Source organism: Cherax quadricarinatus, chromosome 74, assembly GCF_038502225.1.
Source record: "Cherax quadricarinatus isolate ZL_2023a chromosome 74, ASM3850222v1, whole genome shotgun sequence".
NCBI lineage: Eukaryota > Metazoa > Arthropoda > Malacostraca > Decapoda > Parastacidae > Cherax > Cherax quadricarinatus.
In genome coordinates this window covers 8706423-8732223 of record NC_091365.1, presented here as the reverse complement: position 1 = coordinate 8732223, position 25801 = coordinate 8706423, and the positions used below count along the sequence as shown (strand labels likewise).

At 43.1% G+C, this 25801-nt stretch overlaps 1 long non-coding RNA gene across 2 annotated transcripts in view; it reads left to right on the top strand.

The window, feature by feature from the left end:
• Positions 1 to 1702: 1702 nt before the first annotated feature.
• Positions 1703 to 25801, top strand: part of LOC138854906 (uncharacterized) — a 188199-nt gene continuing 164100 nt past the window's right edge. Inside the window, exons 1-2 of one of the 2 annotated variants that reach the window (XR_011394064.1) lie at positions 1703 to 2081; positions 5431 to 5517. This is a non-coding gene — a long non-coding RNA (uncharacterized lncRNA). Of the gene's footprint in view, positions 2082 to 5374; positions 5518 to 25801 lie in introns of both variants that reach the window. The other variant, XR_011394063.1, reaches the window with a different exon arrangement.

The following is a 25801-nucleotide window of genomic DNA, read 5'->3' as shown; positions in this document are numbered from 1 at the left end:
TATTATGTTACTTGATAAAGCACTACACAGAGTGCAACTTGGCCCCGGTAATCCCTCGTTCTGCAATCTGTGTTTGCTTCGCTGTCTGCAATGTGTCGTTCAGATCCATGCAACACGCCACTGTTCTCGGTACCAAGAGGAAAAAAAACAACAACGTTTGGCGTGGTTTCAAACCACGCAAGGTTCATGACTTGTCAACGTGACCAAATTAAACAGTAGGGTCGACATGACAGCATGTCATGTACCCGGAGCACTGGCTTCTCCTGGTGACATGTATATGTCATGTCCGATAAACCAAGTCGGTCAAACAAGCCGATCTTACCCGATATTATATTTACACATGGAAGCACTAAATTCGGAGTCATACAGAAGAGGGGAGCACCAATTCCTTGGACCAAGAACCCTTCATTGTCAAAGCACATCCTTTTTCCCCTTTGGGGCTGTCCTCAAAAATCTATTTTGAATAATTTTATATATAATAACTTGGAGATATATTCATAAATTTAAAATTGAAGTGGCATGAAATTTTTTCAGCTCTGAAATAAACTGTGCAATCTAATATTCCTAAAAATTAACTATATATATGTAGGTAAATGGTTCAGAGAACCGACAAGTTGAAAAATTTAGATATGTGCAACTTCGGTATCTTTATTGTGGAAACGTTTCGCCACACAGTGACTTCATCAGTTCATACAATGGATAATGGTGAAGAACAGGAGTGTGAGGTATTCAGTCCATCAATCTCGATGGACCTGGTAAAGTCCACTGTGTGGGCGAAACGTGGTCAATAAAGAATTGCATTATGCTACATTTGTGTCTGTTTTTCAGAAACATAGTTTTCTTTATCTCGGTTCACCGCAGTGAATATCTTAGTAAAGATAGGTTAGTGAATTGTACAGCAAGAGAGGAAGAGATTAAGGAGTGTGGCGGAAGTGAGGAGAGGGAAAAGTGAGAGGAAGGATATCTGTGTACCTAAAGAAATTAGGTACACGGATACCTGTCATCCATCACTAATACTTCCAGGGAGTACTGGAGTCTTAGTATACAAGACTGAAGTGTTGTCTTACATAGGGTTTGACATAGCAGCAGGAGTGGTGTGTGTGTCACATTCTTCGTCTCGATGCCACCCACTGCAGATGAGTGTTGAGTGGTAGCTGAGGAGAAACGGTAGGGAGGGGGAGGTGGGTGGAAGTTAGGGCGGAATAAAAATAATAATAGTGTGGGAGTGTTAGATGGGAGTGAAAGGAGATGAATTACTTTCTGGGGACTTGAGCCGTTGGAGTGTGAGCAAGGTAATAATTTGTGAAGGGATTCAGGGAAACCTGTTAGCTGAATTTGAGTCCTGGATATGGGACGTACAATGCCTGCACTTTAGAGGGCTTTGGTATACTGGCTGTTTTTTGAGCGATATCTAAATTGTCGTATCTGGGTACCTCTGCAAAGACAGTGATTGTGTGAATGATGGTGAGAGTGTTGAATGATAGTGAAAGTAATTTTTTTTTTTTGGGGGGGGTCACCCTGCCTCGGTAGGAAACGGCCGACGTGTTGAAAATAATAATAATAATAATAACAATCTTTATTTCTGTAAGTACATGGTACAACTTATACAAAGTTGGGTAAGCGTATGAGAATTGTTCCAGCCACTACAATTTTGGTTTATTTTCTTTGTGGGGGAAGAAGTTGAGCCAGGGGAGGGTGAAAATATGGGAAGGATTAGTAACAGAGGAAGGAAATGCAGGAAGAAAGGGATGATGGCCAGGTGGATATTTGGGTGGATGCTTTGCGGGTAGGAAGGGGAGTAGATGTGGCTGGGGGCTGATGTGTTAAGGGTAGGAGGCAAGAGGCTGAGCAGAGAGCCAGTCTGGTGTGGGCAGCCGTGGTGAGAGGGTGTAGAGAGGGGGCTGGTGTAGGTGTTAGCACGCTGGCTGCCTCGCACCCACCACGCACGCCGCGCACACACTATGGTGATGCACACGAACGGACACACTGATGCGACCGCAGAATTACTACCCAGCATCGTGTATGGCTAATTGAAAACTTACACCAGTTCGTGTGGGAGTGAATTCTACTGCATTACTGAGGTGAATTACATGTTAACAATAGCTGAAAAGATGGCCCATATATCCTCGGAAAAGCATTAAGATGGAGTTTGAAATCATTTTTGCAACTCGCTTTTTTACATAGTGTTTTTTTTTTGAGGCAAAGTAGGCCAAACGAGACGAATGAACAGTTCTTTTCTGAAAAAGATCAATATATATATATATATATATATATATATATATATATATATATATATATATATATATATATAAGAAATAAAAAAAGTAATGTAAATTTCGACCTACCATTGGAGCCCCTCTTCAGTAAATTAAGAAGTATATATGACATCTAAAAATTAGGGAAAATAACGTAATACGTCGTCTTAATAACCCGGTTAATGACTTCTTGGCATGGCATCGTAGATCTGTATGTGGAGATGCCGCTGATCCAGTGGCCGTGGGATTTGGTTCTTCCGACCCTCTGGCGGAGACTCGGGTGACTGCTAGGAAGGAATTAGGTGGTGGTCTTAGTCCTATGGCGGAAACTCGGTGAATCTGGCCTTATTGAAGGACGCAGGTGCCTATATGAAACAAAGTGGCCTTGATCCTACGGCAGAAGTGTTGAAGGTGAGAGCGGATGGTAGTGCCTACTGTGTCGATGCAAGGGTGGCGTATTCACGGGCAGGAGGGTACTTCATTGATTCCTTCGTTCCTGGAGGGCATTCCATTAATGCCTTCGTTCCTGGAGGGCATTCCATTAATGCCTTCGTTCCTGGAGGGCATTCCATTGATGCCTTCGTTCCTGGAGGGCATTCCATTAATGCCTTCGTTCCTGGAGGGCATTCCATTAATGCCTTCGTTCCTGGAGGGCATTCCATTGATGCCTTCGTTCCTGGAGGGCATTCCATTGATGCCTTCATTCTGGAGGGCATTCCATTGATGCCTTCGTTCCTGGAGGGCATTCCATTAATGCCTTCGTTCCTGGAGGGCATTCCATTGATGCCTTCATTCTGGAGGGCATTCCATTGATGCCTTCGTTCCTGGAGGGCATTCCATTGATGCCTTCGCTCCTGGAGGGCATTTCATTGACGCCTTCGCTCCTGGAGGGCATTCCATTGATGCCTTCGTTTCTAGAGGGCATTCCATTGATGCCTTCGTTCCTGGAGGGCATTCCACTGATGCTTTCGTTCCTGGAGGGCATTCCATTGATGCCTTCGCTCCTGGAGGGCATTCCATTGATGCCTTCGTTCCTGGAGGGCATTCCATTGATGCCTTCGTTCCTGGAGGGCATTCCATTGATGCCTTCGTTCCTGGAGGGCATTCCATTGATGCCTTCGTTCCTGGAGGGCATTCCATTGATGCCTTCGTTCCTGGAGGGCACTCCATTGATGCCTTCGTTCCTGGAGGGCACCCCATTGATGCCTTCGTTCCTGGAGGGCATTCCATTGATGCCTTCGTTCCTGGAGGGCACTCCATTGATGCCTTCGTTCCTGGAAGGCACTCCATTGATGCCTTCGTTCCTGGAAGGCACTCCATTGATGCCTTCGTTCCTGGAAGGCACTCCATTGATGCCTTCGTTCCTGGAAGGCACTCCATTGATGCCTTCGTTCCTGGAAGGCACTCCATTGATGCCTTCACTCCTGGGGCAGTACTTCAGTAATTTTTTTCACTCGGCGTACGTCAAGCGGGAAGGAGTCTCGCCTCGCTCGGAGCCCCGAGTAAGAGATCAGTCCAGCAGCCATGGCTGACAGGAGCGGGAGGTAATAACGTTTGATTTGAGGAACAAGGAGATAGTTCCAATTCCTTGGATGAAAAGGCCCTTCACTGGGCTCAAATCACCTTCAACTGAAGGGACTGAAACGAGAAAATCAGGAGCTAAAATTTATCACGAGTTACCCCTTCGCTAGATAGTACTCTGTTTACCTTAATTCTTCACCTATTTACCCTTTTTAATACCTATTTACTTTTTCGTGCCTATTTATTCTTTTTATATCTATATACTCTTTCAAAATACAATTTTGACCAATTAAAATAATTAAAGGAGGGTTTCTAAGTCCACTTTAAATGTACAATGTTACACTGTACACTGCATCATTGTACAAGTCAAAAGTCCCGATTATTGTGTTACTCTAGCACCAATACTTTAATTACTCTAGCACCAATACTTTAATTACTCTAGCACCAATACTTTAATTACTCTAGCACCAATACTTCTAATTACTCTAGCACCAATAGCACCATTAGGAAAAAAAGTGACAAGAGAATCTAATAAATTGTTAACTCCTTACCAGAAAAAAATGAACGAAATCCCTAACCATATATATATATATATATATATATATATATATATATATATATATATATATATATATATATATATATACACACACACACACACACACACACCCTGTTACGATAGGATACTTTTTGTGCTAGTCACTTTAGTAACAAAAGAAAACAGCTATGATGAGAGAGAATACAGTGAAGCAGTATTCTAGCATGATAAGAACCATGAGTATGATAATCCATCATGGGGCGATACACGGGTATTATACTCCGTCATGGTGAGAATCATAATATTCCACCATGGCAGGATCTATTCCTATAATAACTGGGATTTTATTATACTGTGTATACAGAACTGCAGGTATAATTGTAAACCCTGGAGAAGTATACACATGCTTCACTTATAACCTGATAATCAGGAGTTGTATACTAATACTTCACGTACAACAAAATCCCTCTGTTGTATACTAATACTTCACGTACAACAAAATCCCTCTGTTGTATACTAATGCTTCACGTACAACAAAATCCCTCAGTTGTATACTAATACTTCACGTACAACAAAATCCCTCAGTTGTATACTAATACTTCACGTACAACAAAATCCCTCAGTTGTATACTAATACTTCACGTACAACAAAATCCCTCAGTTGTATACTAATACTTCACGTGTAACTGAAACAAATCCAGCAGTTGTTTACCAAATCTCACCCCCCAAAAAAGGGATAACTAATATATAAAACTCTACTTGCTCTCACATCACATACTCCCGAAACATGGTTCTTGCATTTCACCTTGATTATGCACATAACCTACGTCACTTAGGCCAAGTGACCTCTGCATATATTTCTGCGCACTTTTTAAGCTGAAGAAAGAGGACTCAAATGGTAGGATAAAACGTTTAGTACATTTTAAAATATGCTATATTATTTTCCTTTTTCGTCTGGATTCGAATGTACTATTATATATATATATATATATATATATATATATATATATATATATATATATATATATATATATATATATATATATATATATTATACTAGTAACTTACAAAATGTGCGGAACGTTGAAATATTCAAATGTTAGTGTATCATACTAGATTAACGAAGAGCCAAATTTCAATGTTTAACAAGAACAAGTGAACATATTAACAAGAACAATAAAGCAAGACCATCAGGTACCTCAGGTAAGCTCCCACTATTCTTATTGTTAATTATTATTACTGCTGTGGCAACGTATGCTAGCGGTAGCATCACTATAACGTGATCAACGTGATGCTGGCGGTACCATCACCATGACAACGTGATGCTGGCGGTACCACCACCATGACAACGTGATGCTGGCGGTACCATCACCATGACAACGTGATGCTGGCGGTACCATCACCATGAAGTGATGCTGGCGGTACCATCACCATGACAACGAGATGCTGGCGGTACAGTCACCATGACAACGTGATGCTGGCGGTACCATCACCATGAAGTGATGCTGGCGGTACCATCACCATGACAACGTGATGCTGGCGGTACAATCACCATGACAATGTGAAGCTGGCGGTACAATCACCATGACAACGTGATGCTGGCGGTACAGTCACCATGACAACGTGATGCTGGCGGTACCATCACCATGACAACGTGATGCTGGCGGTACCATCACCATGACAACGTGATGCTGGCGGTACCATCACCATGACAACGTGATGCTGGCGGTACCATCACCATGACAACGTGATGCTGGCGGTACCATCACCATGACAACGTGATGCTGGCGGTACAGTCACCATGACAACGTGATGCTGGCGGTACCATCACCATGACAACGTGATGCTGGCGGTACCACCACCATGACAACGTGATGCTGGCGGTACCATCACCATGACAACGTGATGCTGGCGGTACCATCACCATGAAGTGATGCTGGCGGTACCATCACCATGACAACGAGATGCTGAGGGTACAGTCACCATGACAACGTGATGCTGGCGGTACCATCACCATGAAGTGATGCTGGCGGTACCATCACCATGACAACGTGATGCTGGAGGTACAATCACCATGACAACGTGAAGCTGGCGGTACAATCACCATGACAACGTGATGCTGGCGGTACAGTCACCATGACAACGTGATGCTGGCGGTACCATCACCATGACAACGTGATGCTGGCGGTACCATCACCATGACAACGTGATGCTGGCGGTACCATCACCATGACAACGTGATGCTGGCGGTACCATCACCATGACAACGTGATGCTGGCGGTACCATCACCATGACAACGTGATGCTGGCGGTACCATCACCATGACAACGTGATGCTTGCGGTACCATCACCATGACAACGTGATGCTGGCGGTACCATCACCATAACAACGTGATGCTGGCGGTACCATCACCATGACAACGTGATGCTGGCGGTACCATCACCATGACAACGTGATGCTGGCGGTACAATCACCATGGCAACGTGATGTCGGCGGTACAATCACCATGGCAACGTGATGTCGGCGGTACCATCACCATGAACGTGATGCTGTCGGTACCATCACCATGACAACGTGATGCTGTCGGTACCATCACCATGACAACGTGATGCTGTCGGTACCATCACCATGACAACGTGATGCTGGCGGTACCATCACCATGACAACGTGTTGCTGGCGGTACCATCACCATGACAACGTGATGCTGGCGGTACCATCACCATGACAACGTGATGCTGGCGGTACCATCACCAAGACAACGTGATGCTGGCGGTACCATCACCATGATAACGTGATGCTGGCGGTAGCATCACCATGACAACGTGATGCTGGCGGTAGCATCACCATGACAACGTGATGCTGGCGGTACCATCACCATGACAACGTGATGCTGGCGGTAGCATCAACATGACAACGTGATGCTGGCGGTACAATCACCATGACAACGTGATGCTGTCGGTACCATCACCATGACAACGTGATGCTGGCGGTACCATCACCATGACAACGTAATGCTGGCGGTACCATCACCATGACAACGTGATGCTGGCGGTACCATCACCATGACAACGTGATGCTGGCGGTACAATCACCATGACAACGTGATGCTGGCGGTACAATCACCATGACAACGTGATGCTGGCGGTACCATCACCATGACAACGTGATGCTGGCGGTACCATCACCATGACAACGTAATGCTGGCGGTACCATCACCATGACAACGTGATGCTGGCGGTACCATCACCATGACAACGTGATGCTGGCGGTACCATCACCATGACAACGTGATGCTGGCGGTACCATCACCATGACAACGTGATGCTGGCGGTACCATCACCATGACAACGTGATGCTGGCGGTACCATCACCATGACAACGTGATGCTGGCGGTACCATCACCATGACAACGTGATGCTGGCGGTACCATCACCATGACAACGTGATGCTGGCGGTACCATCACCATGACAACGTGATGCTGGCGGTACCATCACCATGACAACGTGATGCTGGCGGTACCATCACCATGACAACGTGATGCTGGCGGTACCATCAACATGACAACGTGATGCTGGCGGTACCATCACCATGACAACGTGATGCTGGCGGTACAGTCACCATGACAACGTGATGCTGGCGGTACAATCACCATGACAACGTGATGCTGGCGGTACCATCACCATAACAACGTGATGCTGGCGGTACCATCACCATGACAACGTGATGCTGGCGGTACCATCACCATGACAACGTGATGCTGGCGGTACCATCACCATGACAACGTGATGCTGGCGGTTCAATCACCATGACAACGTGATGCTGGCGGTACCATCACCATAACAACGTGATGCTGGCGGTACCATCACCATGACAATAGGCGGCTTGTCAGGTTAGGTAATATTCGTCAGTAACAGGACAAATGGTTCCTGACACTGTTGCTGGTTACATGACCCAAAACGGAAGCGACTGTCCTAAAAACCGAGACCGAGGTCCTATGAAGGCTATTTAAGTTTTAAATATTAGAGATACCATCAGTTATTTAGGCTAGTTAACCTTTAATTAAATATTTAACATCCGTTGTTATTTAGGCTAGTTAACCTTTAAATATTGAAGATAACATCAATTAATGTTAAGGCTAATTATTCTTTGAATATATTAAAGATAACATTTTGTTATTATTAAGGATAGATAACCTTTAAATATTAAAGGTAGCATAATTAAAGTTAACATCATCTGATGTTATTAATGCTAGTTAACCCGGAAGTTACACCCCCACCTCATCCACTTATACGTAAACCATCCGTCGTTTTACATTCGTTATTGTCGAATTATTCGTTATTGTCGGTGGGAAAAGTGGTTTAATAAGCGTAAATTAAACCAGACTAACCAGAATATACACTAAAAGTATTGTTTTTGTCAGGGTTCACGCAGAGTGGGGGAAGAGGCTTACTAATTACTGTGAAAATAACTCTCCTAATTGCTATGTCAATGACTTTACTAATTGTTATGTCAATGACTTTACTAATTATGTAAATGACTTTACTAATTGCTATGTCAATGACTTTACTAATTGCTATGTCAATGACTTTACTAATTGCTATGTCAATGACTTTACTAATTGCTATGTCAATGACTTTACTAATTGCTATGTCAATGACTTTACTAATTGCTATGTCAATGACTTTACTAATTGCTCTGAAAATGACTACTAATTGCTTTGAAAATGACACTACTAATTGCTCTGAAAATGACTTTACTAATTTCTCTGAAAATGACTTTACTAATTTCTCTGAAAATGACTTTACTAATTTCTCTGAAAATGACTTTACTAATTTCTCTGAAAATGACTTTACTAATTTCTCTGTCTGACTTTACTAATTGCTAAATGACTTTACTAATTGCTATGTCAATTTACTAATTGCTATGAAAATAATTGCTATGTAAATGACTTTACTAATTGCTATGTAAATGACTTTACTAATTGCTCTGAAAATGACTTTACTAATTTCTCTGAAAATGACTTTACTAATTTCTCTGAAAACGACTTTACTAATTGCTATGAAAATTACTGTTCTAATTGCTAGATCATTTGCTAGTCATTAGCTAAAGGCTAGTCATCACCCGAGGCTAGTCATTACAGGACATTCAAAATTTCTTTCATTTTGACTTCCTCTGGGGATTAAATCCATAACTATGGCCGCCCACAGAAATATTTTTCAAGGGGGGACAAAAGAAATTTCATGGATGGAAAGAATCGCTCAAAAAAAAAACATCGGATAAAAGCTAAAAGTCAATTTTTATAACGGTATCTACCTATCTGGCTGACCAGAGATAGTCAGTTCAACAAAAATATATTGGACGCAGGTTTGTAGAATGAAAAATGGAGTAAAGGCCCACTCTTGCCCCTTAAATGGGTGAAGGATGGGGTAAATGCCCACTCTTGCCCCCGTGAGTGGGTGAAGGATGGGGTAAATGCCCACTCTTGCCCCCGTGAGTGGGTGAAGGATGGGGTAAATGTCCACTCTTGCCCCCTGGAGTGGGTGAAGGATGGGGTAAATGCCCACTCTTGCCCACCGTGAGTGGGTGAAGGATGGGGTAAATGCCCACTCTTGCCCCCGTGAGTGGGTGAAGGATGGGGTAAATGTCCACTCTTGCCCCTTGAGTGGGTGAAGGATGGGGTAAATGCCCACTCTTGCCCCCTGGAGTGGGTGAAGGATGGGGTAAATGCCCACTCTTGGCCCCGTGAGTGGGAGAAGGATGGGGGTAAATGCCCACTCTTGCCCCCTGGAGTGGGTGAAGGATGGGGTAAATGCCCACTCTTGGTCCCGTGAGTGGGAGAAGGATGGGGTAAATGCCCACTCTTGCCCCCGTGAGTGGGTGAAGGATGGGGTAAATGCCCACTCTTGCCCCCGTGAGTGGGTGAAGGATGGGGTAAATGTCCACTCTTGCCCCTTGAGTGGGTGAAGGATGGAGTAGATGTCCACTCTTGCCCCTTGAGTGGGTGAAGGATGGGGTAAATGTCCACTCTTGCCCCTTCTGTGGGTGAAGGATGGAGTAGATGCCCACTCTTGTCTCTGGAGGGGGTGAAGGATGGGTTAAATGCCCACTCTTGCCCCTCATGTGGGTGTATTACCAAGCTCTGAGATTCTCTATGTAAATAAGACAGTACGCGTTTCATGGCATTTTACTGAGAAGACGTTTCAGCCTCCAAGGACTTCATCCCTGGAGGGCGAAACGTCTTTCAGAAACAATAAACTGTCTTCCACGACATATTACGTCTTACTCAAACACCCTGGGTAATTTACACATGTTCATTTATGTATGATAATTGTACCTAGGTGTACCCGAGCCTAAATAAACTTGCACATACTTGTCTAGCACCACTACAGTTAACACTATTACTACTACAACTACCACTATTATTAACACAATTCTTTTCCTACTACCAACACTATTACTATCACTACTACTAGTAGTACTACCACTACTACTAGTAGTACCACCACCAGTACTACTAGTACTACCATTACTACTAGTACTACTGCTGCCATTACTACTAGTACTACTATTACTAGTACTACTACCATTACTAGTACCACTACCATTACTAGTACTACTACCATTACTAGTACCACTACCATTACTAGTACCACTACCATTACTAGTACCACTTACTAGTACTACCATTACTAGTACTTCCATTAGTACTACTATTACTACTGCTACTACCATTACTACTACTACTACCATTACTACCATTGCTAGTATACTACCATTACTAGTACTACCATTACTAGTACTACCATTACTAGTACTAGTACCATTACTACCACTGCTAGTACTACTACCATTACTAGTACTACTACCATTACTAGTACTACTACCATTACTAGTACTACCATTACTAGTACTTTTACTAGTACTACTACCATTAGTACTATTACTACTGCTATTACTAGTACTACTATTACTAGTACTACCACCATTACTAGTACTACTACCATTACTAGTACTACCATTACTAGTACTACTACCATTACTAGTACTACCATTACTAGTACTACTACCATTACTAGTACTACTACCATTACTAGTACTACCATTACTAGTACTACTACCATTACTAGTACTACTACCATTACTAATGGTACCACCATTACTAGTACTACTACCACCATTACTAGTGCTACCACCATTACTAGTGCTACTACCATTACTAGTACTACTACCATTACTAGTACTACTACCATTACTAGTGCTACTACTACCATTACTAGTGCTACTACCACCATTACTAGTACTACTACCACCATTACTAGTACTACTACCACCATTACTAGTACTACTACCACCATTACTAGTACTACTACCATTACTAGTACTACTACCATTACTAGTACTACTACCACCATTACTAGTACTACTACCATTACTAGTACTGTAGTAATGGTATTACTACCACTACAACTACTGTTACCACCAATACTACTACAGTTCTACTTGCTCATGTTCTACCACTACCTTCCCCAACGCTACCCTCATCTATATACTGGCTACCTTCCCTTCGTGCTTCTCTGTGACTAGTCAATGGTCCAGGTAGGACCGACACGTCGCCACAAGTTTCAGTCTTCTATGTGCGGGTTATTTATGTACGTTTCTTGAATAGTCGCGCATCGTACGAGAAGTACAACTGAAAAAGGTCAATTTCTTTTTCACGTTAGAAAAGCAATTTTTTGCCGTATTTGTATTGAAGTATTTACTCCAATTTTCAAAATTTACGGAAAAAAAGACAAATTTACGAATTAGATTACGTCTCTCACTCTCTCGTTTACTGGACGGAGGACCGAGCCTACACCACTCCATGAACCAAAGGTCTTCAGCTCTAAAAAAAAAAAAAAATATCTCAGGGTTATAAGCCAGATCGCCCAGTAGTCAGGGAATGTGACTTCCGTCTAGCGTCTTTCGTCTAGCGTCTACCGTCTAGCGTCTTCCGTCTAGCGTCTACCGTCTTTCGTCTAGCGTCTTCCGTCTAGCGTCTTCCGTCTAGCGTCTTCCGTCTAGCGTCTTCCGTCTAGCGTCTTTCGTCTAGCGTCTTCCGTCTAGCGTCTCCCGTCTAGCGTCTCCCGTCTAGCGTCTCCCGTCTAGCGTCTCCCGTCTAGCGTCTCCCGTCTAGCGTCTTCCGTCTAGCGTCTTCCGTCTAGCGTCTTCCGTCTAGCGTCTTTCGTCTAGCGTCTTTCGTCTAGCGTCTTCCGTCTAGCGTCTTCCGTCTAGCGTCTTCCGTCTAGCGTCTTCCGTCTAGCGTCTTCCGTCTAGCGTCTTTCGTCTAGCGTCTTCCGTCTAGCGTCTTTCGTCTAGCGTCTTTCGTCTAGCGTCTCCCGTCTAGCGTCTCCCGTCTAGCGTCTACCGTCTAGCGTCTAGCGTCTAGCGTCTAGCGTCTACCGTCTTCCGTCTAGCGTCTTCCGTCTAGCGTCTTCCGTCTAGCGTCTAGCGTCTAGCGTCTTCCGTCTAGCGTCTTCCGTCTAGCGTCTAGCGTCTAGCGTCTTCCGTCTAGCGTCTTCCGTCTAGCGTCTTCCGTCTAGCGTCTTCCGTCTAGCGTCTTCCGTCTAGCGTCTAGCGTCTTCCGTCTAGCGTCTAGCGTCTTCCGTCTAGCGTCTTCCGTCTAGCGTCTAGCGTCTAGCGTCTTCCGTCTAGCGTCTTCCGTCTAGCGTCTAGCGTCTTCCGTCTAGCGTCTTCCGTCTAGCGTCTTCCGTCTAGCGTCTTCCGTCTAGCGTCTTCCGTCTAGCGGGTATAATTATCACACTAATGTTGAATGATCTACGAAATTTTGCACTTAACATTAGCATATTATTATATTTAGTCTTCATAAATATTTTGGGAGGTTGTATTGCTAATTATTATTGTTGTTGTGAAAGGTTAAACCCGCGTAGGTCATTTATCGTGAGATGTGTTGGAGGCTTGATTCTCCGTTCGTTAACCAGGTAGCAGTGCCACTCACAGCCAGGCAGCAGTGCCGCTCTCACAGCCAGGCAGCAGTGCCGCTCTCACAGCCAGGCAGCAGTGCCACTCTCACAGCCAGGCAGCAGTGCCGCTCTCACAGCCAGGCAGCAGTGCCACTCTCACAGCCAGGCAGCAGTGCCACTCTCACAGCCAGGCAGCAGTGCCACTCTCACAGCCAGGCAACAGTGCCACTCACAGCCAGGCAGCAGTGCCGCTCACAGCCAGGCAGCAGTGCCACTCACAGCCAGGCAGCAGTGCCACTCTCACAGCCAGGCAACAGTGCCACTCTCACAGCCAGACTTCTCCAATTAATTAGAGAATAACGGATTTATTGACTCCGAGTTCTTGGCTTTCTTAAATAGTATTTTCCCATCATTTTCACGTCTTTGTGAAATTAAAAAAAAAATATGAACGAGAGAATCCGTTTTAAGAGTATTTTTATAATTGTTTTACCTAATTAAGAAAATGCATCCCTTAATTAGGGCATTACTTATCTGTTTCTCTCTCTCAGGCATATTTTAATTACGTAATTTAGAGACCAGAATGGCACGGGGCGTCTGGCTAATATACTGAAAAAACTCCGCGTAATGTTTTCTTGTAATTAAAATTTCTAGCTAGAAAAAACATCGTGTTGTCCTGTTAACTCGGGACTAAACATCGTTAAGTGTTTAAACAAAAAGGTGTAATAAAGACTTGTTAGTGAAACAAAGTGAAAATGAAGTTAAGAAATCGTATTGTCTATTTTCCCCTAAAGAACGAAAGCTCTCATTAAAATACGTTAAAAGTTACATTTTAGTGGGTTTGGGTTTGAGAAGGACCTGCTAAGTATGGGCCAGTAGGCCTGCTGCAGTGCTCCTTTTCTATGTTCTGATGGGAAACATTCATAGATAAATTTCCCTGCTTTTAAACTTGAAAAAATTCCTTTCTGAGTTTCAGTAAATTTTCTCTAATGCAATAAAGTGTCCAGTTTACCGGATTCTGCATACTGTTCCATTTACAAGGAGGCCATTATGTAGTATTCCATAGCGGACCTCAGTTGTAAGGCCAAAATAAACAAAAATCCTCTTGCATGGAGTCGCTTTTGCCACTGTATTGCATATATAAAGTCAATATTAATGACGATTAAGAAATCCAAAAAAATTATGCCGGTTTACCAAAAAAAACTATATTAAGATTTTAAGCATTTTAAAGTTCGCAACTTCCCATTAATCTATAATGAAAATGGCAGAGACGAACATTTGTGTTGCGCTTCATCAACATTATCGAGCATGGGCCAGTTAACCTACTGTAGTGTTAATGGTTCTTCACCTCTGTTAGGTTTATATACTGTGTACTGCTTGTGATGGCTTGACGAGGCTCCTGGAGAGCGAAACATTGCCAGAGTAAATGTCACATGTGTCCTTTTTCATAACATTGTCGGTAATTCCAACATTTTTACAACACTGATAAAGTTCAACACTTGAGCGAAACGTCGTCAAAATATAGACGTGTGGTGTAAACACTTGACCACACTTGTCGTCGCTGTTTACCATTCAAACCCTATCCACACTGAGCATAATTTCCCACGTCTTCACTGACCTACCTCGTTCAAGCCTCGCAGAACGCTCCCGTAATTGCTTCTGGATGCTCCTCTGTCTTCTGATTTTCTTTCGTCACCAAATGCTGGCATTTTTAACTCTAATTCAGCTTCCAGGTGAATTTAGATTCTAGTTAATCTAGTGTGAGGAAGCAGAGAGTCTAAGATGAGCACAGGAAGAATATTACACAAACTATACTCATACACTTATCCAGTACATGTTACTTGACGTGGTTTTTTAAAACGCCTTTACTGCGGAAAACAGACATAGTATACTAGCCTACCAGGTTCTCAGTCTCAAGGCACGATGATGTTTTAATTTCTCCAATAAACGCGTTTTAAATTCTTCACATTATCGTGTTCCCTTGTAAACCTTAATTGCAATATGATTGCACGCAATATTGAGTTCGAAATTCACGTCTTTGGGAAAAAGTTAGCTTAGTGAAAAAAACAAATGAAGAAAGCATCATATATCTGCTTGTAATAGATAATTAGGTAATGAGAATCAGATATACTCCTGTTAGAACTGATCTAGTTCCCAGGCCTTTTGAGTATCGATATGTTCTGGCCCTTGTAGATGAATGGTTCAGAGAACCGACATGTTGATAAATTAGACACATGTGCAACTCTTGGGTATCTTTATTGAGGAAACGTTTCGCCACACAGTGGCTTCATCAGTCCATACGTAGGAGAAACTTGAAGAACAGGAGAAGAATGAGGTAATCAGTCCCTCAACCTTGAGTCGATGTGTTCAGTCCATCAATCTTGAATAGAATACTAACGTATGGACTGATGAAGCCACCGTGTGGCGAAACGTTTCCTCAATAAAGATACCCAAGAGTTGCACATGTGTCTAATTTATCAACATGTTCTGGCCCTAATGTTTGAAAGATTGATATGGGGTATACAACACATCTTGTGGCTTAAACGGAAAAAAATAATCTGTTAATGAACCAAACAGTATTCTGTTGATAGGCAACATCTGTGTCCAGCAGGGTTCTATTATTATCTATACATGTGCCTAGCAGTGTTCTGTTATGTATACTTGTGCCTAGCAGTGTTCTGTTATGTATACTTGTGCCTAGCAGTGTTCTGTTATGTATACTTGTGCCTAGCAGTGTTCTGTTATGTATACTTGTGCCTAGCAGTGTTCTGTTATGTATACTTGTGCCTAGCAGTGTTCTGTTATGTATACTTGTGCCTAGCAGTGTTCTGTTATGTATACTTGTGCCTAGCAGTGTTCTACTGATTATCTGTACCCGTGTACAGCAGTGTTCCATTAGTAAACCACATCAGTACCACGCAGTGTTCTATTGATGCCAAGCATCATTCTATTGATGCCAAGCATCATTCTATTGGAGAACCTCAGACAGGCTCAGTTGAGGTTAAGTTTTTCAAATGTAAATATATTTCATGTGAAACTTTGTAAATAAAATTACAGCACTATCAAAATCTTTTTTTTTTTGATAATAATTTAGAGTATAATTTCCTCGTATAATTAGAGAAATCTGATAAATTCGTTTGGCAGGATTTCTAACTTCTGAAGAGATGTTAGTTTTCCGGCATGTGTACGTGTCGTGTTAGAGAGAGAGAGAGAGAGAGAGAGAGAGAGAGAGAGATTGTGTATGTGGATTTGATGGAGGCTGAGTGGGGAAGTGTGGATACAGACGATGGTGGGGAGGCGAGTATATTGGGGATTCATGAATGTGGGTAAGAAGCTTGTCCGGAATTTATTTGGAGAAGGTGTGTCAGCCTTCGTATGTACGTGAATGCTTGTATGTGTGTACTCACCTGTTTGTTGTTACAGGGGTCGATACATAGCTCCTGGCCCCGCCTCTTCACTGATCGCTACTAGGTCCTCTCTCCCTGCTCCACGAGCTTTATCATACTTCGTACTAAAACTATGTATGGTTCCTGCCTCCACTGTCACTTGCCAGACTATTCCACTTCCCATGACTAAAGAAATATTTCCTAACGTCTCTTTGACTCATCTGAGTCTTCAGTTTCCAATTGTGGCCCCTTGTTTCTGTGTCCCATATCTGGAACATCCTGTCTCTGACCACCTTGTCAATTCCTCGCAGTATTTTGTATGTCGTTATCATGTCTCCCTTAAAGCTCTTGTCCTACAGTGTCGTCAGGCCGATTTCCCTTAACCTTTCTTCGTAAGACATTCCCCTTAGCTCTAGAACTAGCCTTGTTGCATACCTTTGCGTTTTCTCTAATTTCTTGACGTGCTTGACCAGGTGTGGGTTCGAAACTGGTGCTGCATACTCAGTATGCGTCTGACGTACACGGTGTACAGTCTTTTGAACGATTACTTACTGAAGTATCGGAACGCTATTCCCAGGTTTGCCAGGCGCCCATATGATGCAGGAGTTATCTGGGTGATGTGCGCCTCAAGAGGTGTGCTCGGTATTATACTCACCCTTAGATCCTTTTCCTTGAGTGAGGTTTGCAGTCTTTAGCCACCTAGATTATACTCTGTCTGAGGTTTTCTTTTCCCTTCCCCAGTCTTCATGACTTTGCATTTACATTTGGCGGGGTTAAATTCGAGGAGCCAGTTGCTGGACCAAGCTTCCAGCCTGTCCAGGTCTCTTTGTAGTCCTGCCTGATCCTCATCCGATTTAATTCTCCTCATTAATTTCACATCATCTGCAAACAGGGACACTTCTGAGTCTATCCCTTCCGTCATGTCATTCACCTATACCAAAACCCCTGTGGAACCCCACTCGTCACAGGCGCCCACTCTGATACCTCGTTACGTACCATGACTCATTGTTGCCTCCCTGTCAGGCATTCTCTGATCCATTGCAGTGCCCTTCCTGTTTTACATGTCTGATCCCCTAGCTTTGGCACTAATCTCTTGTGAGGAACTGTGTCGAAGGCCTTCTTGTAGTCCAAGAAAATGCAATCTACCCACCTTTCTCTTTCTTATGTCTTACTTCCGTTACCTTGTCATAAAACTCCAGTAGGTCTGAAACACTGGATTTGCCTTCCATGAATCCGTGTTGATTGTCGTTTATAAGCTTGTTCTGTTCTAGGTCCTCCACTACTCTTCTCCTGATAATCTTCTCCATGACTTTGCATACTACACACGTCAGTGACACTGGTCTATAGTTTAGTGCCTCGTGTCTGTCTCCTTTCTTAAAAATGGGGACTACATTTGCCGTCTTCCATACTCCAAGTTTTTGACCAGTTTCAATGGATGTATTGAAAATTGTTGTTAGTGGCACACACAGCGTCTCTGCTCCCTCTCTAGGACCCATGGAGAGTTGTCCGGTCCCACCGCCTTTGAGGTATCAAGGTCACTTAGCAGCTTCTTCACCTCCTCCTCGGTTATGGGTATTTCATCCACCAGTTGTTGGTATATCCCTTGTTGGTGTACCCCTCTGTTCTGACTTCCCCGAGTCCTCTCTCCATTGTAAATACTTCCTTAAATCTCATGTTGAGCTCATCACATACTTCTCGGTCGTTTCTTGTGAGCTCCCCACCTTTCCTCAGCCTGATTACCTGGTCCTTGACTGTTGTCTTCCTCCTGATGAGGCTATACAATAGCTTCGGGTCAGACTTGACTTTTGATGCTATGTCGTTTTTGTACTGTCGATGGGCCTCCCTCCTTATCTGTGCATACTCGTTTCTGGTTCTTCGACTAATCTCTATTTTCCTTGGTCCTTTGACTTCTGTACTTTTTCCATTCTCTAGTGCACTTAATTTTTGCCTCCCTACACATTTGGGTAAACCAAGGGCTCGTTCTGGTCTTCCCATTATTTCTGTCGCCCTTGGGAACAAACTTTCCCTCTGCCGCCTTGCATTTTGTTGTTCCGTAGTCCATCAATTCGTTTACTGACTTTCCTACCAATTCTCTTTCCCACTGAACCTCCTTCAGGAAGTTCTCATACTTATGTAGTTCCCCCTTTTGTAGTTTGCCTTTTCCCATCCTACTCCTGTTACCCTCTCCACTTGTAACTATGTATTCAAAGCTCAAAACCATGTGATCACTAGCTCCAAGGGGCCTTTCATATGTGATGTCCTCAATGTCCGAGCTACTTAGGGTGAACACAAGGTCCAGTCTTGCTGGTTCATCCTCCCCTCTCTCTCTGGTAGTGTCCTTAACATGTTGATGCATGAGGTTTTCCAGTACCACATCCATCATCTTGGCTCTCCATGTTTCGGGACCTTCATGTGGCTCCAGGTTTTTCCAATCAATCTCCTTGTGATTGAAATCGCCCATAATTAGTAACTTTGCTAAACCATACCCCCGGCCGGGATTGAACCCGCGGTCATAGAGTCTCAAAACTCCAGCCCGTCGCGTTAGCCACTAGACCAGCTAGCCATAATAAGATTCATCCAACTAGGTATATTTCTACACCATAGGAAGGTTAGCACAGGCACCTCTGTGACCACAAATGCAAGTTTTTACAGACGAATCTCCAGCTACCCGTGTGAGCTGTTTTGGCCACCTCCGCTAGTGTGTCCACCATTGCTCTGTTGCTATCTCATATTCTTCTCTTGGCCTCCTGCAGTTCTGTGGTGGGTTATACATCACTGAATTGTACCTATGTAGTCTCACCAATTTCGTCCATTCCTTCCCTTTCTTCAAATCTCCATCGGTTTTTAATGAGCCGTGCAACTCCTACTCTCTTCCTCCCCCCCTCCTACTCTCTGTATCTTTCCTCAGGATCTGATATCTTAGTGGGAAGATTGCGTCTATCATCCCAGCGAGTTGTTTCGTTTCTGTGACTGATGTCTGGGGATGTCTCCTTGATTCTTTCATGCCACTCTCACATTTATTTATTCCATCCGCATTCGTATACCAAACCTTCAACTTCTTTTCTAAAACTGTAGTCTGGGGAGAACGTTGGGGTTGGGGGAGTGGGAGACCTGGGTGGGAACTGTGGGGGGTTTGTGGGGGTGGAGTTTGTGATGAGGGGGATGGGGGGGCAGAGAGTACAGTGTGTGGGTTTTGGGTTAGATTGTTTGGTTACATTGGGGTTGTCGTGGTTGAGGTCCTTCTGTGGGTGGTTCTGAGGGAGGTTGTATTTCCTCTTCCTTCTGAGTCTGTGCGTGTTAGTTACCATTTTGTCCTAGGTACATGTCATTTGTGTGTGTGTGTGTGTGTGTGTGTGTGTGTGTGTGTGTGTGTGTGTGTGTGTGTGTGCGCGCGCACGCGCTTTTAAAACTTGATTTCTTTAAATCATAGTTACATTAAAGGAATATATGATTTTCTTTATTCCCTATTTTTTATAGGTTCTTTGAATCATCCACATATTCATGTCGTTCTTTATTCTGTCACCATTCTTAAATTAAAAAGCATTATCCAGTAGTTACAGATCCTTGTGGCACCCCGATCGTGACAGTTCCCCACGAGGACATTTTTTTCCTATTGCTGTTTGCATTTGCAACGTAAAAAAAAAAACTAAACCCACTGATTGTCTCTCAAACAAAACTGAAATCCATTGCAACAGTTTGAGTTTTATTCCTACCTTGTCTTGCAGTTACCTGGTTAATCCTTTACGGGGAATTCTATCAACACTTCCTAAAAAAATGTAATTATGCAATCAGTCCTTTCATTTCTCTTCTGTATAACTTCTCTGACTGCCAAAATGGTTAAGACATAATGAGTGATAATGAAGCTGTTGTCTAATTGGCAGACTTTTTTTTTATTGAGTGTTTTACCCACTTTAAATAGCTTTTACAGGAAGCTTCATTAATGACACTTGTCAATGAAACAAATTTGTAGTTCTGCAAAGAATTCTTCATTGTATTTGTTAAATGAGAGTTGTGCAACATATGTCTATCGCCAACCAGTGGCTTCTTCACACCAATGCAGAGAAAAGGTGGAAGATGAGGAAGAGTTTTAGGTCATTAGTCCCTCAGCCTTAGCAAGACTGCAACATTCTCAGTGATGGTGCTTATATACTGATGACAGATGAGGTGGACCGGTAGTGGGGTAGTCACCAGTGGAAAAAAACCACTAGTGGAAGTAGGTCGTGCCTATAGGTTAGACAAGTTTTGATGAAATTCCTTCATCAAGGACCCAAGATGCTGTGTCTGACAGGATGTGAATAAATGTTTAACAGAACCGACAGGATATCCAAATGCTGCACTTGAGCAATGTTTATATAATCTATATTTATTCTCTCCTTTGGAGGGTCTTCTCTAATTTACATACCATGTAAGTTCATTTTAAACATAAGAACGTGAAGAACAGTACAGCAGGTCTCCACGGTGACGTTGAACCACACACAGCAACCTGACCTTCATGCGTGGTCACAATGCATCTCCTCATGATTCCTCATGGCTCCAGCCCCTAATTTTGAGTTTCCCCGTGGGAATTCCACCACCTACTGGCCCATACTAGGCAGGTCCTCCTCAAACCCCAACCCACTAAAAACAAATATTAGCCCCCTAACCTAACACTAACAATTCATCTCGACTCATCACTAGCTGAAGCTAGTTCGTCTTTCTTGTATTTTCCGATTCTATGTTTTATTATATTTTCTTTTATTAAAATTTCTGAAGTGTTTTTGCAGTCTTTTGTATCATTCTTCTCCTCTGAAACTTTATTGACTTGGTTTCAGCTATCGAAAATAACCATCTTTCTGTCAACAGTATCGTTTAATAGCTTATTAATTGCTATTAATCTCATTTGCATATTAAGATGAATGTTAGTTCTGTTATTATCTTTGGTAATACAAAGGTTAGTTCTGTCATGACTCACGAAACCGTAATGACACGATTGCAAACAAACCATACCTCGCTAACCTCGAATTTTACGACTCACCCGCCGCGAGTTCAATCCCCACCCGTCGTATGGTTCGTTAGTTCTGTCATTTCCCTGGCTAACACCACCACCTGTTCTACCCTTCTCTCCTCGTTAATTATTTTGTCATGACCCTTCAATTTCAGATTAAAACTCCTACTAACTTTTCATCTCCCTTTAAACCGTTCGTTAACACGGTTAACCCTGTTGTTAACGTGTTGCATCTGCTGTTGCACTCTTTTTTATCGCCCAGTGTGAAAGTTAAGTTCATGTTTACACCAAGTGACCTCCGACATATGGGAACAATGAGTGGATTTGTTCCAGTTTTTTTTTTCTCTCATCAATTCACATGCAACTTTTCGTTACCCATAAAAATCTTCCATGGTAATGTTTCCTTTCAATTCCCGGGGATACCACTCCGGGGATACCACTCCGGGGATACCACTCCGGGGATACCACTCCGGGGATACCACTCCGGGGATACCACTCCGGGGATATTATTCACGCATAATATTCTACGCCTCTCTTGCATGCGTGGGTGGGATGGGCGAAAGGGAAAACTAAATGAAATGGAATGGAATGCGGAGAGAGAGAGAGAGAGAGAGAGAGAGAGAGAGAGAGAGAGAGAGAGAGGCGAATGAAAGGTGTTAATAGAGGTAGACGGTTAGGGGAAATATTTTGATAAATTGAGGGAGTGTATTATAGATAAAGGAAGAGAGGTGGAGAAATATGGGTGATTTCTTGCTAGATGGGGAGAGGAGGGCGGAGAGGAGAGACGGTGAAGAGGGGTAGGGGAGATGAGGTAAAGAGCATAGGTGGGGGAGACGAGGTAAGGGAGCATAGGTGGGGAGACGAGGTAAGGGAGCATAGGTGGGGAGACGAGGTAAGGGAGCATAGGTGGGGGAGACGAGGTAAGGGAGCATAGGTGGGGAGACTAGGTAAAGAATAGGTAGAGAAGGAAAATGAGGAAGAGCTAGAGCAGCAGGGGAGGCAGTGCCAGGAGATAATAGCTGGCACCGGTGCCAAAGATGGGGCACAGCTACACCCACTACCAGGATGGGGAAGGAGGGAAGAATGGGGGAGGGAGGAATACACGTGAAATTCATGAATGAAGCCGTGAATATCTATTCTTACTGTAAATATTAAAATCAACAAAAATACCAAAAGTTCTTCAGAACTGTTTATACTTAGAACGTGTCTGGAAAAAAAAATTAAGACTGACATACTGTATTTCGAAAGCTGTCTGATGTTTGTGTGTAAAACACACACAGGAAGCTCATAACGTAGAGAAACACAAGCTTGATCTGTGAGGTAACACCTTGTTTTAATGTAGAGAAACACAAGCTTGATCTGTGAGGTAACACCTTGTTTTAATGTAGAGAAACACAAGCTTGATCTGTGAGGTAACACCTTGTTTTAATGTAGAGAAACACAAGCTTGATCTGTGAGGTAACACCTTGTTTTAATGTAGAGAAACAAGCTTGATCTGTGAGGTAACACCTTGTTTTAATGTAGAGAAACACAAGCTTGATCTGTGAGGTAACACATTGTTTTAATGTAGAGAAACACAAGCTTGATCTGTGAGGTAACACCTTGTTTTAATGTAGAGAAACACAAGCTTGATCTGTGAGGTAACACATTGTTTTAATGTAGAGAAACACAAGCTTGATCTGTGAGGTAACACCTTGTTTTAATGTAGAGAAACACAAGCTTGATCTGTGAGGTAACACCTTTTTTAATGTAGAGAAACACAAGCTTGATCTGTGAGGTAACACATTGTTTTAATGTAGAGAAACACAAGCTTGATCTGTGAGGTAACATCTTGTTTTAACTTAGAGAAGTACAAGCTTAATCTGTGAGAAAACACAGAGAAACAAGCTTAACCTATGAGTATGTTTTAGGGAAGGAAAAGCTTGGCATTTCAGTTTCAAAAACTGTAACGTAAAGTAACAAGCTGGACACATCCTTATACAGAAAAGTGTGATGCATGGAACCCAAATTCTTGATACATTCTTGTGGTTGGAAAAGTTGCAAGATTTACCCCCTCCGAGGTATCAGATTTCCAGAGCTTTTGCAACAGAGGCGCCTCCTTCTTCACCAGTCATTATGTTTACATTTTGCACGTATGCCTGCAAGCACTCCAGTGTGCTGGATGTTTGCACTGACATGCGTGATAGTTGGGTTTGGTGAGTTTGCTGCTTGGAACGCATGAGGGACCAAGGTCTTGTCGTTCATCTGATCTTTCAGCATGGATCACATGAGGAACAGAAGTCTGGTTATTTATGTGATCTAGCAGCATGAATCACATGGATCCATTATGTCATTCACATATACCAAAAATAGCACTAGTCCTAGGATTGACCCCTGTGGGACCCCGCTCGTCACAGGTGTCTGGTTATTTATGTGATCTTTCAGCATGGATCACATAAGGAACCGAAGTCTGGTTATTTATGTGATCTTTCAGCATGGATCACATAAGGAACCGAAGTCTGGTTATTTATGTGATCTTTCAGCATGGATCACATAAGGAACCGAAGTCTGGTTATTTATGTGATCTTTCAGCATGGATCACATAAGGAACCGAAGTCTGGTTATTTATGTGATCTTTCAGCATGGATCACATGAGGAACGAAGGTCTTTATGTGACCTTGCAATCTGGACCACGAAGCGGATCAATGCGTCACCTTTCACGTGTAAATATTTTGGTTAGAAAATACCGACCATGAAACATCATCAACTTGACGGAGAGACAACACTGATGTAGCGGAAATGATGTTAACCCCACATCAATTACCACTAAGCGATGGTGGACACCACATCAATTAATGACTAAGTATGAGCAATACAGCAAGTATTACTGACCAAGGATGGCCTCATCACTAATTCTACTATTACTACTGCTGCTGCTACTACTACTACTACTACTACTACTATATGCAGGAGACATGCACCACAGTTACTTCTGGATGACATGTCGCATTGCAGAGCATGATCTAGAATTGATCAGTGACGTGATAATGGCCTACACTGAGCGAAACGTTGACAGAATAAAAGCTGGTTTGGCTGTTTTGTCTTCATACTTGTCTGAAGACAAAACAGCCAAACCAGCTTTTATTCTGTCAATGTTTCGCTCAGTGTAGGCCATTATCACGTCACTGATCAATTCTAGTTCATACTCTGCACAGTGTAACACTTTACCCCAACAAAAGCTTACATTCCTGCCAGAGTATATGTCTTTTAACCACCATTCCTAATTACACAGCTATAAATAAACTGACAACCGCATCGGGATAAATAACGTATCACTGCACCTGTTACTAAAGTAACCACGAGTGATATTAATATTTCAGCTCCTAATTATGAAGGCCCAAGTGTTGCTCTTTCTTTCAGCGAACTGACAAAAAGGCAAATTGCGGGGTAAAGGAACACACTATATGCACCATAATACTATGTAGCTGTTGCTAGATATTATGGTGCATTGATGATGAACAATTATACATGTGCAACATCTGGGTATCTTTACTGTAGACGTTTCGCCATCCAGTGGCTATATCAATACAAATTCAAGGATATAATTAGAAGATAGTAGAACTATGTAGAAAGGATGAGATAATCAGAAACGTCTACAATAAACATACCCAGATATTTCACATGTTTAATTGTTCATCTTGTCGGTACTGTATACCATTCATGTGCGACCATACTTGTGTTACTTCGTTGATCGTTATTAGCTGTTATTGCAAGGTTTCGAACGCGCAAGTAAGCATGTGCAGGCAAAATACACAAAGGAGGGCAAACAGGACCACGAGAACTCACACAGTTTAAAAGGATGTCAGGAAGTAGTTGTCCAGTCTTACAATGGCTAGGAAGTGCAATGACCTGCACATCAAAGTGGTAAAGACAGGACCCGTGCACAGATTTAAGAAGAGTTATGAGAGGTTTTACGAAATTAACGAGTGAACTTTGTAGCGTCCAGTTGAAGAGGTAGGAACAAGAGTGGAGACTCGACCCCCTGTAACCTCAAATAGGCGAGTAGGTAGGGCGAGTGCACACACGCATGCGCGCACACACGCAAAGCTCATGGAGTAAGGAATGGACCTAGTAGCAACCAGGGAAGAGGTAGAGCCAGGAGCTGTGGCTGGACCCCT